Below are 20,763 nucleotides of genomic sequence, written 5' to 3'. Positions count from 1 at the left end.
GATGCATAAATATTCATTTTATACTTTGGATTCTAATCCAACACTCAAATTGATCACTGGGAACTCTTTCTTTTTTAAAAAGTGATTTTTTAAAAGATTTTTTTTTAATTTACTTATTTATTCCCTTTTGTTGCCCTTATTTTCTTATTGTTGTTATAGTTATTGATGTCACTGTTGGATAGGACAGAGAGAAATGGAGAGAGGAGGGGAAGACAGAGAGAAAGACAGACACCTGCAAACCTGCTTCACCAGTGAAGCGACTCCCCTGCAGGTAGGGAGCTGGGGGTTCAAACCGGGATCCTTACATGGGTCCCTGCGCTTGGCGCCACCTGCGCTTAACCCACTGCGCTACTGCCCAACACCACTGGGAACTCTTTCAATAGACTTCTTGTTCTTTTGATGTATTCCCATTATTGCTTTTATTTCTGTTTTTCTTTTAAGCACTTTGTTACCTTCAGGTATTACAAGATGATTCAGGGTCATCTTGTATACCTTTTGCTCCATTTCTAGAATAAACCATTTCTCCAATGATCTCCCCCTTCCCCAGTTCTTTCTCTTGGAGTTCTTTCTCTGAAAGACCCCTGAAAGAGGTCTGGATGTTAAGGGTGCTTATTACTTCTGAAGTGTTGTGGATTCTAGGTCCTTCTTTATCTATTTTATATCTTAACTAAGACTTTTCTAGGTTATTGCCTTTTGTTTGTAAAATTTGCTAGTATGCATATCTTACAGATCTGTGAACCTTCATACTAAGTATTTGCATTTACATGTCTTTCTTACACTGAGAGTTACTTTGTTAACTTTTTATATTATAACTCTATATTTCTTTTAATCTCTATATTTCTAATTCACTTAAAGTTTATTATTTAATTAGAGGAGGAGGAACAGTAAATCTCTGGGGATTTTCTTCACAAAGCTGAACCCTTGCTGGGGGACTGAGGCCACAGAGTGGAGGAATATCAAGCCTTATGATCAAATTTCATTCTTACTAAACTGATGTCAGGCACTAACAGTCCTTACCCTGCCTAGCTAGCAGTATTATCCCATATGGGTAAGAATGTCACTTAACCAGAAGTCAATTTCAGATTCTGAATACTGAATTTTTCCGAAGTGCATCAACACCTAATGTTTTTCAGTTTATACGAGGGCCTTCTACAAGATATTCCAGTTTAGTGACTTCTAAGAAAGGAACTAACAACCTTAAAATAAGAACCTCTGTAAATAAGAATGTAATTCCCAGGGTTACTATGTATGTGTCCATTCTCACTGCTGACAAAACGTATAACCCCATAGTTAGACATATACTTAAGGTTTACATATTCAAGTTAGTGAATTTAGTTCATGTATTTAATCTTCCACATTCCCACACAACTTAGTGCCATTAGAAAAAAACATATAATTTCTGGGTTTTTTTATTATTATTATTTCATTGAGGGAGGGGCATTAATGATTCACAGTATAGATGTTGCCATGTGGGTACAATTACTCATCTCCATTATGGGGGCCTGCAAAAACACTCTAGCTTCCAACTTGGGCTCTTTGCGGGTATCTTGCACTAGATCCCTACGCCCACTCTTCCCCTTCCTACCCCCTTATTCCCCAGAGTTCCTTGCTTTGGTGTAAACGCAGATTCAATTTTTATCACTGAATAGTTCTTTAACTCCTCCTTCCCCTCTACTAACATTCATCCCACCTATTAGCCACTGCCGATGATTTTCACTCGGTCAGAGGTAGACTCATCATCCCCTTTTTTGTTTAAACCAACGGCCACTGATACATTTAGGCTCCTTCCAGCTCATCTCATTCATTTCCTGAGTAGTTTGTCTCTGCTTTCACTGAGGGATGTAACCTCAGCTCTGCTTTGCCTAAAGACTTCAGTAGAGGGACTCCTTAATCTGTTGCTAATCAGTCCCCATTTGAGTTCATCAGAACATGATTTGAAAAACACTGCCTTCATATAAACTATCTGTTCCAACATTATTGCCTCAATAGGCCTCATAAATTTTCACTCCAGTGTTGGTATGCGCACTTCCTGCCCCCATTGCCTCTCCAAGTCTCCCTCTTTACAAGGATGCCTTCAGCTCCCTCTCATTAGATACTTAGATATTTCTTACTCCAAGAGTAGAAACCTTATTTTATTTATAAAATAAAATAAATAAATCTATAAAATAAATAATTAATAATTAATAATAATTTATAAATAAATAAAATAAATTTATTTTTGGCCTTCAGGGATATTGCTGGGACTCGGTGCTTTTGCTGTGAATCCACTGCTCCTGTGGCCATTTGTTCGATTTTTTGGATAACACAGAGAGAAATTGAGAGGGGAGGGGGAACACAGAGAGGGGCAGAGAAAGATAGCTGCAGACCTGCTTCACCACTTGTGAAGCAACCTAGGTCCTTGCGCTTCCTACTATGTGCGCTTAACCCGGTGCGCCACCGGCCCATGTGCGACCGCCCATCCCCTGGAAAAACCTCTTTTTTTTTTTTTCTCCAGGGTTATTGCTGGGCTCGGTGCCTGCACCACGAACCCACCGCTCCTGGAGGCTATTTTTGCCCCTTTTGTTGCCCTTGTTGTAGCCTCGTTGTGCTTATTATTATTGACATTGTTGATGTTGTTCGTTGTTGGATAGGACAGAGAGACATGGAGAGAGGAGGGGAAGACAGAGAGGGGAGAGAAAGATAGACACCTGCAGACCTGCTTCACCGCCTGTGAAGCGACTCCCCTGCAGGTGGGGAGCCGGGGGCTGGAACTGGGATCCTTATGCCGGTCCTTGTGCACTTAACCCACTGCGCCACTGCCCGGCCCCGAGAAACCTTTTTTTTTTAACTGCTCAATTCCAATACATATATAAATGGTGTCAGAATTGTTAATGTGTACTTTCATGGGAGATATATAGATACGTTCTTTACTTTGTCACAGTACAGTGCTATGTAAATATTGTTTTCACTTTAGTCTTACAACAGACTATACTAATTTCCAAAGTTATATCTGTATCTTTATCAGCATCTTCTCTATTCCAGTTAATAAAGTTAGAACAGTTTTTCTTATTTGTATCTACAAAGATCTTCTTTCTCCTACTCCACCTACCCTACCCCCTTCCTTTTTTTTTTTCTTCAAATTGCCACCAGGGTTATCACTGGAACTCAGCGCACCACGAATCCACTACTCCTGGCAGCAATTTTTTTTCCTTTTTGTTGCCCTTGTTGTTTTATTGTTGTAGTTATTATTGTTGTTGTTGATGTCGTCGTTATTGGAATATGCTGTACTTTCCATTTGCTGACATTTTTATTTGCTTCTGTGTAGTGAATGACATGTAGTTCTCATCAGGTCTTGGGTTTCTGGCTTTATGCAAATACTGCCTATACCAGAAAGAACCTTGCTGTTGCTTGTCTAAACTTGTCTCATGAGGGCATGAGAACACAGAAAACGAAGGTCATAAACTTTCAGGAAAGACTTTTAGAGACGAAAACTAGTTTTCAGTGTTCCCTTCACCTAAACTTTTGGCCTCTGTTCTTTCTAGTCAGTTGTGTGTCTAATAGCTCAAAAAGCATTTCTTTTGAGCATTAAAAAGAGATCATCCTCAAATATTTCTAATTCCTGTACTAGGGGATAGCTAGTTCACCTATTGGGGTTAGAGGGTTTTGGTAAAAAGAAAAAGAGAGAGAAAGAGAGGGAACAAGCTGGGTGGTGATGCACTTGGTTGAGCGCACATGTTGCAACACATAAGAACCATGGTTCAAGTGCCTGTCCCCACCTGCAGGGGGAAGGCTTTGTGAGTGGTGAGGCAGTGCTGCAGGTATCTTTCTCTCTCCCTCCCCTCCCCCAATTTCTGATTGCCACTTGCCACAGGTGAGAGAGAAATGTTGATATATTTAAATATTTCTTTATTTATTTATTGGATAGAGACTAATTAAGAGAGACACCTGCAGCACTGCCTCCCCTGCAGATGGGACTGGGGACTTGAACTTGGGTCCTTGCACATTGTAACATGCTTCCTCTTCTAGTTGTACCACTGTCTGGACCTGTTATTAAATATTTTATTGTGCATTTTTTCTTGTTTTCTGTGTGAGGGTCCATCACAGTTATATTTTCATCAGTAGGACTGCTGAAAATGAAAATTCAAATTGCTTTTAAAAAGCAGTATGTGTAAAAATTTAAAAGGAGAAAAAAAGAAAATTTGTTTCCTATTAGGTACTTCTGGGGATGAAGGACATATGCTGGGGCATGTCTATATCTGATCACCTGAGCTCAGGTCTATACATGAAAAATCCCAATACTAATTAATAGTACCGATAAAAAAGCTTTTCTTAAAACAGTAATCTCATGTTCACGAATAGGTCCTTTTGGGACACTCAGAACCATTCAATTTGTAGGTCCAACTTCAATACTAAAATTTTTAATAGTATAAAATAAAAATCAGAATGCTCTAATTCTTCTCCCAAAATATAGAGGCTGGAAATGTGGTTCAGCATTACATAATATTGCCACCCACTCCAGAAACAGAAATGAGTGCCTAGCAACAGTGAAAGGTCATCTCAGGAGACAGCTGATTGCTCACTGGAGCCTTCTAAACACAGATGCTTTTCTGTCCTTATCATTTCCACTCCCGTTAAACACATGTCCGTTACCTTGGAACCCGGTGCCACCGCATGGAAACCTTCCTGCTATTACAATCAATAACTGTCACTCGGGGGCAGGCTCTACCATTAAGCTGCATTAAAATAAAAAGACAAACCCATTTTTAAAACATTGCCAAGAAAACAGGTCTCCTATGTACAGAATAGTCTGTATCCCTCTTCCCCATGATCACATTTCTTTGAAGATATGAATTTTTTGTTTTCTTGTATTCCCCCCACCACCATTTTTTTGTTATGATTTATGAGTGTTTTTCAAAATTATAAGATTTCAGGGCTGTCATTTCAAACCCATGGGATGCATTGGATCGACCTTCTCGTGGTGCATCCCATGAGTACCCATTCATTGGGGAAACTGATGATCCTTCCTAGCCAACTGAATCCACATGGATCCCAATTACTTTCAAAGCCAGCAACAAGCAGCTCCTGACAGCTTTCAACCTGACCTGTTAACTGGCTACAGAAGAAGGGCAAACGCTAGAAGAAGAATTTCAAACCCACATTTGGCATGACATGCTGGTATTTTCTGACTTTGCTCCTCATATCCACAAGCTTTAGCTGCGAGGCTAAAATATCCAATTACTATTGTTATTATGTGAAGATTGTGTTTATGTATTAATGAGAAAGATAGGAGGCAAGAGAGAGAGAGAAAGACCAGACATCAGTCCAGTACATGTGCTGCCGGGGATCAAACTGGGGAACTCATGCTTGAGAGTCTAATGCTTTATCTATCCACTGTACCACCTCCCGGATCACAAGTTTCCAGTTCTTACTGGAGAGTGCAGGTATGTTTGTATTTATGGTTGCTTATAGTAGGAGACAGCTTTCCTTATAACAGTGACCTCAAGTTTAAGCACAGAATGTTGTGACTGAGATAGTCCACTGGGTAGGGATGTGTCTCACCATATGGCTCCAGGGTGGAGCTCTGACACTGCATGGAGTGGCACATGCCAGCGGCGCTGTGGTGTCTGTCTGAATGACAAATTGGGCTCTCGAGTAATGAAATCACTCATCCGGATGGTGCCAGCTCTAAGTTAAAGATTTCCTTTTCTTTCAGTAAATAGCCATGCTATTTATTAAAGAAGATATTATTGGGAGTTGGGTGGTAGCGCAGTGGGTTAAGCACAGATGGCTCGAAACGCAAGGATTGGCGTAAGGGTCCCGGTTCAAGCCCCCGGCTCCCCACGTGCAGGGGAGTCGCTTCACAAGCGGTGAAGCAGGTCTGCCGGTGTCTTTCTCTCTTCCTCTCTGTCCTCCCCTCCTCTCTCCATTTCTCTTTGTCCTATCCAACAATGATGACATCAATAACAATAACAATAACAACAAGGGCAACAAAAGGGCATAAATAAAAAAATAAAAGAAGATATTATTAAACTAAATGTTAAAGATATTATTAAAGATTAAGGAATTTAAAAATTGAGATTTTGTATTGTTATATTGAAAACTGGCAAATGTTATACATGTAGAAATTATTGTATTTACTGTCAAATGTAAAACATTAATTTCCCAATAAAGAAATTTAAAAAAAAATTGAGATTTGAACAGTCTCAACTCCCATTTATTGCTAAAGATTTAGTGACACAAATAAAGACCAAGAGTGCTATAGTTCTTTCCCCAAACATATCTGAAGGGGATGGAAATATATTTTGAAGTTATATAATATTCAGAAAAAGAAATGGGAATGAACTCTGCAATATTTCTTGACTATTTGTGGTGTCCTCTCCTCTCTCCATTTCTCTCTGTCCTATCCAACAATGACAACATCAATAACTATAACAATAATAAAAAAAAAGGCAACAAAAGGAAATAAATAAATAAATGAAATGTAAAAAAATGCTTAAAAAAAAAAAGTAAGAGGGAAAAGGGAGAGAAAGAGAGACAACGACACTGCTTCTCCATCCAGGGAGTTGTCCCTGTGCTGTCCATGGTGGGGTTAGGGCTTAAGTCCATATGCATGGCAAGGCATGTGCTCTACAGGGTGAGCTATCTGCCAGTCATAGTTCCCACCACATACATACATATATATATATATATATATATATATATATATATATATATATATATACATTTATATTTATATATATTTGCCTCCAGGGTTATTGCTGGGCTCGGTGCCTGCACCACCAATCCACTGCTCCTGGAGGCTATTTTTTTCCCTTTTGTTGACCCCCCTTTTTATTGTTGTTGTGGTTATTATTATTGTTGTTGTTGATGTCATTGTTGTCAGATAGGACAGAGAGAAATGGAGAGAGGAGGGGAAGACAGAGAGGGGGAGAGAAAGATAGACACCGGCAGACCTGCTTCACCGCTTGCGAAGCGACTCCCCTGCAGGTGCGGAGCCAGGGGGCTTGAACCCGAGCCTTAAGCTTTGCGCCATGTGCGCTTAGCCCGCTGTGCTACCGTCTGCCGCCCTACCACATTTTTAATATCTATCACTTTAATATTCTGAATGTGCACCATTTATTACCTCCATGTTGCACAAAACAATCTCCACATATTTTCTTCTACTGTCATTCTCACTCTTGATGTTTCTTTTGATGAAAAGATAGGTTTTAGTCTATTTTAATTGATAGCTGTGTCTTTTCCTGTAAATACTAGTGTTTTTGTAACTACTCTTACTTCTCATCAGTGTATAAATAACTCTCCTTTTACTAATTTACTAATTTTGCTTTTTGTACCTGTTTAATTCAAGGTTGTTTTTCCTTACTGCAAAGTAAAAAAAAAAAACAGTTTTCTACATCAACTTCTAGAAACTGTACTGTAGTTTATCATTTCCACATGCATTTTAGAAACAGTTTGTCAACTTTCTTTCTCATCTCTGGGTATATTTGTCCAGTTGCATGACTTTGAACATCCACAGCCAGGTTGCCAGTCAGTCCTCTATTTCATCCTTAAAATAAGTCCATTACTGAAGGCTGCTATTAGTCCATCAACACTCACTGGTTCGCTAAATGAGTTTCCTAACTGGTCTCCAAGCTTCCATCCTTGGATCTGTACAGTTTATTCCAAGGTAGAAAGAGAGAGAGATTTAAAAATAAAATCTGAGAGGGTGGGGCGGCAGCGCAGCGGGTTAAGTGCACAAGCGCAGGGACCAGCGTAAGGATCCCTGTTCAAGCCCCTGGCTCCCCACCTGCAGGGGGGTCGCCTCACAGGCAATGAAGCAGGTCTGCAGGTGTCTATCTTTCTCTTCCCCTCTCTGTCTTCCCCTCGTCTCTCTATTTCTGTCTTATCCAACAACGATGACATTAATAACAAAAATAGTAACTACTACAACAATAAAAAACAAGGGTAATAAAAAGGGAAAAAAAAATCTGATATGGAGGAGTAATTACAGAAGTCAGACCTTCCATCTTCTGCACCCCACAGTGATGCTGGGTCCATACTCCCAGAGGGATAAAGAAGCTATCAAGGGAGGGGATGGGATATGGAGCTCTAGGGGTGGGCACTCTGAGGAAATGTATCCCTCTTATGCTATAGTCTTGTCAATATTTCCATTTTATAAATAAAAAGGAAATATAAAAAATAATAAAATAAAATCTGATAATGTCACTTTCCTGTTCTAACCCTTCAATGGTGCTTCCCACCTCACTCCATCTGTTTCAGTGTTCTTGACAATAATAGCCTGTGTTCATACCAGTGCAGCCCTGGCCATACTGACTTTTCTGCAGAGCACAGTCCCATCTTGGGGCCTGCACAGGCTTCATTCCCTTCCTGGGGAGTTCCTTTCCAGGATCTGCATGGCTAACATTCTGATCTCCTTGTCTTTCTTCAAACGTCTAGTTCTCAGAGAGGCTTCCCTACATACTCTATTTAAAATTTCAAGTCATCCTTGAGTCTCAGTGAAAACTCTGTTTCAAACAGGATGCTTTCTCTTTTCATAGAAGCATATAACATGATTCGACTTCCGGAGGCGGAGCTACGAGCAGCAGATCGCTTTCTCTCCTCTCCTCTCCTCTCCCGGATCAACTAGGAATACCAAAGGAGACCACCCGGACCGAAAACAAGACAGGACTATAATGACCACAGGAACCCAGTAAATCACCCATGAGTACAAACACGCGTGGCTGGTGATAGAGAGGAGAGAGGGGCCTAAGGAGAGATTAAGTGACTGCTAACAGTTCGACAGTTTGTCAGTGGAGACACCTCCAGTCTGCTCCACCAACAAGGGGACAGCTGAAGGGAGGAAAGGACTCCCCAGAGACTCACCAAGTACAACTCTGAGTCTCCATTGCTACTACCCTCAGAATCTGGAGCAGCAACAGGGACGGACACCAGGGCACAGAGATCTAACCGGGAAACTCAGGAGAAGACCTATACCTCGGTGGCATAGCTGAAGGGCTGTGAAAGTCTCTTTGCATAACCACTGGATTATCTCTGCCACACCCTGCTTTATCTCTTGGTCAGGAGTCATTGATTAAGCCAAGAAGCCTATTGATAGTTTAAAAGCCCTCAGGCTACCATAGCCTACAGGGGGAAAAAAAAAGGCTTTTACACCACTGAACTCCAACTCAGGGATTGAAAAAACTGTTAACTTATATAAAATGGTTAAAACAACAAGAAAAAATAATGGAGACTCGAACCAGGACAAGAGTCCAGCTAAAAGTCCTCCAGAGGGCGAAGCACAAAACAACTAGTTCAACATCCAAACATTAGCTAAGGAAATAATAACAGGAGTGAGTAAAGAATTTGAAAAAATTGTAATCAGAACTGCAGGAACAACAAATGAGAATATGGAAGAAAATTCTAATAATCTCATGATTATTAGAGAGCTGAAAGCTGAAATTGCTGAGCTAAGAAGGCAACTAGCTGAACAAGCTAAAACAGTATCAGAGCAGGGCAACAAAATAGATGAACTCCAGAAAGCATTAGAGGGCAGAGAGAATAGAATCAATGAGGCTGAAGACAGAATTAGCAAGATTGAGGATGAATTAGAGACAACTAAAGAAGAAGTAAGAGATCTCAAAAAGAGATTAAGAGATGCTGAAAACAACAACAGAGTCCTATGGGATGACTTCAAAAGAAACAATATACGCATTATTGGCTTACCAGAGGAAGAAAGAGAAGGGGAGGAAGAAAGCGTTCTCCAGGCCATAATAGCTGAAAATTTCTCTAGTCTAGACAACACCAAAGACATAAAGATTCAAGAAGCCCAGAGGGTCCCAAACAGAATTAACCCAGACCTAAAGACACCAAGACATGTCATACTTAGATTGGAAAGGAATAAGGATAAAGAAAGGATCCTCAAGGCTGCAAGAGAAAAACAAAGAGTCACCTACAAAGGAAAACCCATAAGATTAGCAGCAGACTTCTCCATACAAACACTACAGGCCAGAAGAGAAAGGCAAGATATCTATCGAGTGCTCAATGAGAAAGGCTTTCAGCCAAGAATACTATATCCTGCTAGATTGTCATTCAGACTAGATGGAAGCATCAAAACCTTCTCAGACAAGCAACAGTTGAAGGAAGCAACCATCACCAAGCCTGCCTTGAAAGAAGTTCTGAAAGGTTTCCTATAAACAACCAGACCACCACAAATAGAACATATATCAAAACACTCTAAAACTCTATAAGAATGGCGTTAAAATATCTTCAATCTTTGATATCAATAAATGTGAATGGCCTGAATTCACCTATTAAAAGACACAGAGTAGGAAGATGGATCAGAAAACACAACCCAACAATATGTTGTTTACAGGAAACTCACCTAACGCAACAAGACAAACACAGACTTAAAGTGAAAGGATGGAAAACTATCATTCAAGCCAATGGCCCACAAAAAAGGGCAGGAACAGCTATTCTCATATCTGACATGATAGACTTTAAAATACATAAGATTTAAAAAGATAGGAATGGACACTACTTAATGCTCAGAGGATCAGTCAATCAAGAGGACTTAACAATTATTAATATGTATGCACCCAATGAGAAGCCATCTAAATACATCAAACTTCTACTGAAAGAGCTACAGCAATATATTAACAGTAACACAGTCATAGTAGGGGACTTCAACCCCCCACTATCTCAACTTGACAGATCATCCAGGAAGAAAATCAGTAAAGACATAAGGGAGCTAAATGAAGAGATAGATAAACTAGAACTATTGGACATTTTCAGAGTCATTCATCCCAAGAAACTGGAATACACATTTTACTCAAATCCACATGGATCATTCTCAAGGATAGACCATATGTTAGGCCACAAAGACAGCATCAGCCTATTCAAGAGCACTGAAATCATCCCAAGCATCTTCTCAGACCACAGTGGAATTAAACTAACACTTAACAATCAACAAAAGATTAGTAACAGTGCCAAAATGTGGAAGCTCAACAGTACACTTCTTAACAACTTCTGGGTCAAAGAGGAAATCAAAGAAGAAATCAAAATGTTTCGAGAGTTCAATGAAAATGAAGACACAAGCTATCAAAATATTTGGGACACAGCTAAAGCAGTCCTAAGAGGGAAGTTCATAGCTATACAAGCACACATTAGGAAATAAGAAAAGGCACAAATAAACAGCCTGATTGCACATCTTAAAGACCTAGAAGAACAACAACAAAGGAATCCTAAAGCAACCAGAAGGACAGAAATTACTAAAGTTAGGGCAGAAATAAATAACATTGAGAATAGGAAAACCATACAAAAGATCAATGAAAGTAAATGTTGGTTCTTCGAAAGAGTAAACAAAATCGACAAACCTTTAGCCAGACTCACAAAACAAAAAAGGGAGAAGACCCAAATAAATCGGATAGTAGATGAAAGAGGAGATATCACAACAGACACTGCAGAAATTCAACATATCATGCGAGGCTTCTATGAACAACTATATGCCACCAAGTTAGAGAACCTGGAAGAAATGAATGATTTCCTAGATACCTACCAACTTCCAAAACTAAGTAAAGAGGAAGTGGATAATATGAACAGGCCCATCACAGCTAATGAAATTGAAAGTTATCAAAAATCTCCCCAAAAATAAAAGTCCTGGACCAGATGGTTTTACAAATGAATTCTACAAAACTTTCAAAGAAGAACTAATACCTCTACTTTTAAAAGTCTTCCAGAAGATTGAAGACACTGGAATACACCCTGCCAGCTTCTATGAAGCCAACATCACCCGGATACCAAAAGCAGACAGGGACACAACCAAAAAAGAAAACTACAGACCAATATCTCTGATGAACATAGATGCGAAAATATTGAACAAAATTCTAGCCAACCGGATACAGCAGTATATCAAAAAGATTGTTCATCATGACCAAGTGGGGTTTATCCCAGGCATGCAAGGTTGGTTTAATATACGTAAATCAATCAATGTGATCCACCACATCAACAAAAGCAAGACCAAAAACCACATGGTCATATCAATAGATGCAGAGAAAGCCTTTGACAAAATACAACATCCCTTTATGATCAAAACACTACAAAAAATAGGAATAGATGGAAAATTCCTGAAGATAGTGGAGTCTATATATAGCAAACCTACAGCCAACATCATACTCAATGGTGAAAAACTGGAAGCATTTCCCCTCAGATCAGGTACTAGACAGGGCTGCCCACTATCACCATTACTATTCAACATAGTGTTGGAAATTCTTGCCATAGCAATCAGGCAGGAGCAAGGAATTAAAGGAATACAGATTGGAAGAGAAGAAGTCAAACTCTCCTTATTTGCAGATGACATGATAGTATACATGGAAAAACCTAAGGAATCTAGCAAGAAGCTTTTGGAAATCATCAGGCAATACAGTAATGTGTCAGGCTATAAAATTAACATTCAAAAGTCAGTGGCATTCCTCTATGCAAACACTAAGTTAGAAGAAATTGAAATCCAGAAATCAGTTCCTTTTTCTATAGCAACAAAAACAATTAAATATCTAGGAATAAACCTAACCAAAGAAGTGAAAGACTTGTATACTGAAAATTATGAGTCACTACTCAAAGAAATTGAAAAAGACACAAAGAAGTGGAAAGATATTCCATGCTCATGGGTTGGAAGAATTAACATCATCAAAATGAATATATTACCCAGAGCCATCTACAAATTTAATGCTATCCCCATCAAGATCCCAAGCACATTTTTTAGGAGAATAGAACAAATGCTACAAATGTTTATCTGGAACCAGAAAAGACCTAGAATTGCCAAAACAATCTTGAGAAAAAAGAACAGAACCGGAGGCATCACACTGCCAGATCTCAAACTATATTATAGGGCCATTGTCATCAAAACTGCTTGGTACTGGAACATGAACAGACACACTGACCAGTGGAATAGAACTGAGAGCCCAGAAATGAGGCCCCACACCTATGGACATCTAATCTTTGACAAAGGGGCCCAGACTATTACATGGGGAAAGCAGAGTCTCTTCAACAAATGGTGTTGGAAACAATGGGTTGAAACATGCAGAAGAATGAAGCTGAATCACTGTATTTCACCAAATACAAAAGTAAATTCCAAGTGGATCAAGGACTTGGATGTTAGACCAGAAACTATCAGATACTTAGAGGAAAATATTGGAAGAACTTTTTTCCGCATAAATTTTAAAGACATTTTCAATGAAACGAATCCAATTACAAGGAAGACTAAGGCAAGTATAAACCTATGGGACTACATCAAATTAAAAAGCTTCTTCACAGCAAAAGAAACCACTACCCAAATCAAGAGACCCCTCACAGAATGGGAGAAGATCTTTACATGCCATACATCAGATAAGAGTTTAATAACCAACATATATAAAGAGCTTACCAAACTCAACAACAAGACAACAAATAACCCCATCCAAAAATGGGGGGAGGAATTGGACAGAATATTCACCACAGAAGAGATCCAAAAGGCCGAGAAACACATGAAAAAATGCTCCAAGTCTCTGTCAGAGAAATGCAAATCAAGACAACAATGAGATATCACTTCACTCCTGTGAGAATGTCACACATCAGAAAAGGTAACAGCAGCAAATGCTGGAGAGGATGTGGGGTCAAAGGAACCCTCCTGCACTGCTGGTGGGAATGTCAATTGGTCCAACCTCTGTGGAGAACAGTCTGGAGAACTCTCAGAAGGCTAGAAATGGACCTACCCTATGACCCTGCAATTCCCCTCCTGGGGATATATCCTAAGGAACCCAACACATCCATCCAAAAAGATCTGTGTACACATATGTTCTTGGCAGCACAATTTGTAATAGCCAAAACCTGGAAGCAACCCAGGTGTCCAACAACAGATGAGTGGCTGAGCAAGTTGTGGTATATATACACAATGGAATACTACTCAGCTGTATAAAATGGTGACTTCACCGTTTTCGGCCGATCTTGGATGGACCTTGAAAAAATCATGTTGAGTGAAATAAGTCAGAAACAGAAGGATGAATATGGGATGATCTCACTCTAAGGCCGAAGTTGAAAAACAAGATTAGAAAAGAAAACACAAGTCGAACCTGAAATGGAATTGGAGTATTACACCAAAGTAAAAGACTCTGGGGTGGGTGGGTGGGTGGGGAGAATACAGGTCCATGAAAAATGATGAATGAAATAGTGGGGGTTGTATTGCTAAATGGGAATCTGGGGAATGTTATGCATGTAAAAAAAAAAAAAAAAGAAGTAGAAACGCAAAGCAGAAATTGACTGAGTTTGGAGTATGGCACCAAAGTAAGAAAGCAGAAGTACACTAGAGTTTGCAGTGAGTACCTCCCTAATACTTCCTCTCCACTTTTCCAAGCTTTGGGTCCATGATTGCTCAACAATTTGTTTGGCTTTGTATGTTAACTCTCTTTTCAGTCACCAGGTTCCAGGTGTCATCAGGATGCCGGCCAGACTTCCCTGGATTGAAGACACCACCAATGTGTCCTGGAGCTCAGCTTCCCCAGAGACCCATCCTACTAGGGAAAGAGAGAGGCAGACTGGGAGTATGGACCGACCAGTCAACGCCCATGTTCAGCGAGGAAGCAATTACAGAAGCCAGACCTTCTACATTCTGCAACCCTCAATGACCCTGGGTCCATGCTCCCAGAGGGCTAGAGAATGGGAAAGCTATCGGGGGAGGGGGTGGGATATGGAGATTGGGCGGTGGGAATTGTGTGGAGTTGTACCCCTCCTACCCTATGGTTTTGTTAATTAATCCTTTCTTAAATAAAAAAAAAAAAAAGAAGCATATAACATGATAAATTACAACTCGTGGGCAAGATGTAAAAGATGTAAAACAAAGTTTCGTTTTTTTTTTTTTACAAATTCTTTTTTTTTTTTAAATATGGAACGCTTCACGAATTTGTGTGTCATCCTTGCGCAGGGGCCATGCTAATCTTCTCTGTATCGTTCCAATTTTAGTATATGTGCTGCCGAAGCGAGCACAAATTCTTTTTTTTTTAAATATTTATCTTATTTATTTATTCCCTTTTGTTGCCCTTGTTGTTTTATTGTTGTAGTTATTGTTGTTGTTGTCGTTGTTGGATAGGACAGAGAGAAATGGAGAGAGGAGGGGAAGACAGAGAGGAGGAGAGAAAGATAGACACCTGCAGACCTGCTTCACCGCCTGTGAAGCGACTCCCCTGCAGATGGGGAGCCGGGGTTAGAAAGTTTCGTTTTTTAAAACAGTAAATTCTATCTCAATTGTAGTTATTTTTTTAAATGTTTTATTTCTTTATTTATTTTTGTTGCCCTTGTTGTTTTATTGTTGTAGTATTTGTTGTTATTGATGTTATTGTTGTTGGATAGGACTGAGAGGAATGGAGAGAGGAGGGGAAGACAGAGAGGGGCAGAGAAAGACAGACACCTGCAGACCTGCTTCACCGCCTGTGAAGCGACTCCCCTGCAAGTGGGGAGCCAGGGGCTGCAACCAGGATCCTTACTCAGTCCTTGTGCTTTGCGCCACCTGCGCTTAACCCGCTGCTCTACTGCCCGACTCCCTCCGTTGTAGTTATTAAAAACAGCCAGAGGCTTAAGGATGCCGGTTAGAACCCCCAGGTCCCCACCTGTAGGGGGGAGTCGCTTCACGAGTGGTGAAGCAGGTCTGCAGGTGTCTACCCTCTCTGTCTTCCCCTCGTCTCTCGATTTCTCTCTGTCCTATCCAGCAACAACGACAGCAATAACAACAACAATAATAACAACAACAGTGCTAAACAAGGGCAACAAAAGGGAAAAAATAGCCTCCAGGTGCAGTGGATTCATAGTGTGGGTACCGAGCCCCAGCAATGACCCAGGAGGCAAAAAAAAAAAAAAAAATCAAACAAACAAAAAACACAAGACATCCCTGGAGATTAACCAAACACATGATCAACAGCCCTGAGAGGCACGTGACATTCTTTTCTACTGGCCATTGATCCCATACTTATTCTGTTCTTTTATTTTACATTTCTAATGTGTGTGGAAAAGACTGGGTAAATTAAGTGGTCTTTGCTTTAGTGACATTTAACTGAAGATTTAATGGCATTTAATTAATATCACTCCACATAGGAAGAATTGTAAGTTTTATGAAAATCTCTTTTCTATATTGTCTTTTTTCCTATAGCAAGTTTTTTTTTACTATTCTAAAATTGTATTCTATAATATTTGATCTATACTAAAGAAAAAAGATATTCAAATGGCCGCACCTAATAACACATGCTTGGAACAAGCCCAATACCCAAATTAAAACGAGAACTTTACCATAATATCTTAACTGCTTTTGTGGTCCTTCCCTAACGAGCTTGAACTACTCTTCTCTCTTAACTTATGGGATTGCTGTTGATACTGTTTAAGTTCATCACTTCTTTCCTTCTCTAAACCTGTTCATACTTGCATGGCTTTCATTTCACAACATAGTGATGTGTCCACACAAGTAATCCAAGCGAAATACTAAAGTATCTTCTTCCTCTTTGCATCCAATAACCAAATTTTGTCACCCCTCCCCCATCTCACCGATCTGTCCCTGTGCTCCAAAAGCTAACCTCAGTGTTAATTCTTTTTTTATAACGCCATTTTATTTATTTTAATGAGAGAGAGAAGGAGAGAGAGAGATACACAGAGAGAAAGACCGGAGCACTGCTCAGCTCTGGCTTATGATGGTGCTGGGGATTGAACCTGGGACCTCAGAGCCTCAGGCCTGAAAGCTCTTTGCAGAACCATTGTTATCTCCCCAGCCTCCTCGTGTTAATTCTGTTCCTTTTAGTTTTCATGCAGACTATTCACTTCCTGTAGACCATGTTAATTTCATTAGTTATATTTGCATACACTTGCAACTACTTTTCCTTGTTTTCACCATTTTAAAAAAAAAAATCCAGTTAAGTAAGATTAGACTTCTGATATTCTTTTTTTTTTTTTTTTTTTGCATTTCTGTGCTCCAATGACACAGAACTACTTGTTGTTTACAAGTCTATTTTGTTTCTCTACCTTGTATCCCCCTCTAATGGGGCCTCTTTTCAAGAATAACTTCAAAGAGAGAGTTGAAAGGCTACTTTTGTCTTGGATGATATTTCTCTGCATTCTCTATAAGGTGAATCCTTCCTCTCCTTTCTCAAAAATTATCTTGTGTATATTTGATGTGCAAGTACTTGTGGCATGACTTTGGCCAAGACTTTAACATTAACCTCTCTGTGTCTGTTTGCTTTTCTGTAAAATGCAACAGTTCTTGTGAGCTCTTAATGAGTCAGCTATGTAACAACCCCAGGATCACGAGACAGTCTGGGTCACCAGGTAGAGTGCACATTTTACCATGCCTATGGACCTGAGTTTGAGCCTTGGGCCACTACACTGGAGCACCAACAGAAGCTTCACAGATGGACTACAGCTAAAGTGGCTTTCATTCTGTCTAGAGGAAAGAAAAAAAGAGAAGGAAATGACTATTCAGAGTTGTGGAGTCAGGCAGGCACTGAAGCCCAGCAAGTAATTCTGGTGGCAAAAAAGAAAAAGATTATTAGGGAGTATTATCGTCCCACAATAATTCACTGATTTTTCTGTCTTCTATTTCTGTTAGATGTCCCGTTAGGACAAAAACAGTGCCATTCATGGGCAGAAGTTGAAAAACAAGATCAGATGGGAAAACACTAAGCAGAACTTGGACTGGAGTTGGTGTAGTGCACCAAAGCATAAGACTCTGGGGTGTGGGCTCGTGGGAGGGCTCGGGTCTTGGAAGGGGATGGCACAGGACCTAGTGGGGATTGTATTGTTATGTGGAAAACAGAAATTTTATGCATGTACCAACTATTGTATTTTTATTATTATTTATTTATTTATTCATTCCCTTTTGTTGCCCTTGTTTTTTTATTGTTGTAGTTATTATTGTTGTTGTTGATGTCATCGTTGTTGGATAGGACAGAGAGAAATGGAGAGAGGAGGGGAAGACAGAGAGGGGGAGAGAAAGACAGACACCTGCGGACCTGCTTCACCGCCTGTGAAGTGACTCCCCTGCAGGTGGGGATCCTGGGGCTCGAACTGGGATCCTTTCTGAGGTCCTTGTGCTTTGCACCACCTGCACTTAACCCGCTGCACTACAACCTGGCTTTGACCTAGCACGTTATGATTGGGCCCTCCTCAATCGCTATCGAACAGGCCATGGAAAGTGCGCCGCTATGTTCCATCGCTGGGGAGCCAGAGACGACCCGAACTGCCCCTGCGGCTCCAGACAGACTATGACCCACATAGTCAACGACTGCCACCTCTCCAGATTCAAAGGAGGTCTCGAAATTTTACATCAGGCTCAACCTGACGCTGTTGACTGGCTATGGAAGAAGGGCAAACGCTAGAAGAAGAAGAACCACCCACCCGACTTCCCAACTACTGTATTTTACTGTTGACTGTAAACGATGAATCCCTCAATAAAGAAATTAAAAAAAAAAGTCGTGCCATGTTTAGATATACAACCAAAACACCTCAAATATTCTGTGATACCTGGTAGGTGCTCAAAACATATTTGCAGAAGTTAAAAAAAAAAAAAAAGCTAAAATTCTCTACAATATATATAAAGGAAGAAGTGAATCTTTTGTGTATTCAATCTAATATACTAAAGCAGCCCAATCTGAGGATAGAGAATGAAAAAGTAACAGAAGACGTCAACAAAGTGCTATACAGTCAACCTGATGGTTCTGCAGTTTTTAAGCTGTGGGGACCATTTATGATCAGAAGATAAGGACCAGAAGACAGCTTCCTGAGTGGAGTATATTCTGGTGTAGGAGGCCCTGGATCCTAAACCCAGTAACAGGCAGAAACACCGTGATAGCACTGGGGGAAGTCATGTATGGAGGACTGGGGCCATGCTGTCTATCTCTTCCCTTCTTCTCTCTCCAAAGAATAGATAGTATAAGAATTGGCCTAGGGATACTGCTCAGTAGTATAGCACATGCCCTGGACTTGCTATACTCTCCACTGTCTCCAAAAAAAAAAAAAAAAGAATAAAAACAAGAAAATTATAACAGTAACATTTTTCCTGGTAGTTTACATCTAATTATTATTTGGTTAAATATATGGACCAGTGATTTTGATTCTCAATCTGGCATAGAATGCTATTTTTTCATCATTATTAATGCATAGCAATTTAATTTTCTTCAGTAGTAGAAGTCTCAGTGTACACACATATAAATACAGTTATTTTCCCCAATGCGATAGTCATTAGGATTGATGGCTGTTTTTCTTATTTCTGATTCATCCCTTCTTTTTGGAGAAAATTAACTTACTTAAAATCTATTTGCTTTATTTTTAAAAAATCCTTTTTTTATCTACAGAATGTTTGGTCCTTTTAATTTTTATTTATTTATTTATTTACTTATTTATTATTGGATAGAGACAGAGAAATTGAAAGGGGAGGAAGAGCTAGAGAGGGGGAGAGACAGAGAGACACCTGCAGCCCTACTTCACCACTTGTGAAACTTTGTCCCTCTCGCTTAACAAGGTGTGCCACTGTCTGGCCCCCAGAACATTTTGCTAATGTTTCAAGATCAAAGATTTTTCTTATTGTTATTATCATTTTATTTTTCTTAGTTTCCTAAGCAACACAACATACTTTAAATACCATAAAGCTTTCCTCAGAGAAGGAACATAAAAGTGGGACAGACTCCAACAGTTTCTTTTTAAAACATATATAGTCACATGAGTTAAACAGAAACAAGAGACCCAAAAGAACACTTTTCCAACTATTGTTTGCTAGAAATAGCATCACAATAAATCGTGTGTGCTCCTATTTGTCACTCAGAATAACTTCTGGAAAACATATTCTCTTCTCCACACAAACATTAAGTAGGGTTGTTTCCTAAGAGATTTATCCTTTAACAATCTAAGCAATCACCTTACTAGCTAAAAGTTAGCTATTTTCAGTAGCACAAGTCACGATCAATCAAAAACCGATTTTCCACTTCACTCAGAAATGGTTTCACTTTCTTGCTAATCAAATAGAGTCAACTTAATCAAAATTATGTTCTTGGATAAAAGTGTGGTTTAGGTTTGCATACAAGAAAGAATACAAGTGAACAAACCTACAATTTTTGTTACTTTACTACTAAGTGTAAGACTTTAAATTTGCAAATCTTTGAAAAAAATCTAAATGCACTCAGATCATTCAAATTGATGAAATGCTCAAAAAAAAAAAATTTAGGGCTAGAGAAAGTTCACTGGTATGTGAATTGCCATGCCAGCAACCTAATTTCCAGCTTTGGCAAGACAGGAGAGGTGCCCTGGCAGTGGAAGAGGCTCTGGGACAGCGGTGTCTATCTCACAGTCTGAGTGAAAAAGAGGCCCCAGAGAGGTGAAATTGTGCATGTGTGAGGCTCTAGTTCAACAACTTAAAACACACACACACACACACACACACACACACACACACACACACACACACACGCTTACCAAGGGATCCTAACAATAGAAAGATAAAAGAAAAGCAAAGTCCTTTTTCATGTAGAATAGACTGTTAAGTATATTGTGAGTTAATCAACAATAGACTTATCCCCATTTTCTGGATAATGGATGGTCACAGGACCCCTAACGAGTAGTGATGCCGCTTGTACTAACTCAAAAGGACAACGATAACATGGGGTTGCATTTTAAAAAAAATTATGTATTGGGAGATTCATGGTTTACAGTTGACAGTAAAGTACACGAGTTTGTGCATGTGTAACATTTCCCGGTTTTCCACATAACAATACAACCCCTACTAGGTCCTCCTTTGCCATCATGTTCTTT

General features: G+C 39.7%; 1 protein-coding gene and 1 non-coding gene across 2 annotated transcripts in view; both read right to left on the bottom strand.

Annotated features, from left to right (window-relative positions):
- REEP3 (receptor accessory protein 3) overlaps positions 1-20,763 on the bottom strand; it is a 142,994-nt gene that overhangs the window by 102,779 nt on the left and 19,452 nt on the right. The window lies entirely within an intron of this gene.
- Positions 14,864-14,970, bottom strand: LOC132542677 (U6 spliceosomal RNA). Its single transcript, XR_009553645.1, has one exon. It is a non-coding gene; the product is annotated as a U6 spliceosomal RNA (small nuclear RNA).

The sequence above is a fragment of the Erinaceus europaeus genome, chromosome 1 (genome assembly GCF_950295315.1).
Source record: "Erinaceus europaeus chromosome 1, mEriEur2.1, whole genome shotgun sequence".
Lineage (NCBI taxonomy): Eukaryota > Metazoa > Chordata > Mammalia > Eulipotyphla > Erinaceidae > Erinaceus > Erinaceus europaeus.
The sequence above is the reverse complement of the archived record's forward strand: the minus strand, read 5'-3'. Positions and strand labels throughout refer to the sequence as shown.